A 360-nucleotide genomic window follows, 5' to 3' on the forward strand; every position below is an offset into this window, starting at 1 on the left:
ATATTAAATCTCTTTAATACATCATTAGCATATTTCTTTTGATGCATAAAGACTTTATTCTCTTTCATCACAAATTAAATACCAAGAAAGTATGATAATGTGCCCAAATATGTCATTTCAAATTCCTTTTGCATTGTTTCCTTGAAGTGTTGTATTTCAATTTTATTGTTGTCATTCACTAGTAAATCATCAACATATAGACATATTAATAATGTAGATGTTGATGTTGCCTTTTTGACATAAACTTCATGCTCATTTACATATTTTTCAAAATGTTGCTCTATGAGGAATATGTCAATCCTCTTGTTCCAGGCCCTAGGAGCTTGCTTTAGGCCATATAGTGTTTTTCTCAACTTGTAG

Source organism: Cicer arietinum, chromosome 2, assembly GCF_000331145.2.
Source record: "Cicer arietinum cultivar CDC Frontier isolate Library 1 chromosome 2, Cicar.CDCFrontier_v2.0, whole genome shotgun sequence".
In the NCBI taxonomy this organism is placed as follows: Eukaryota; Viridiplantae; Streptophyta; class Magnoliopsida; order Fabales; family Fabaceae; genus Cicer; species Cicer arietinum.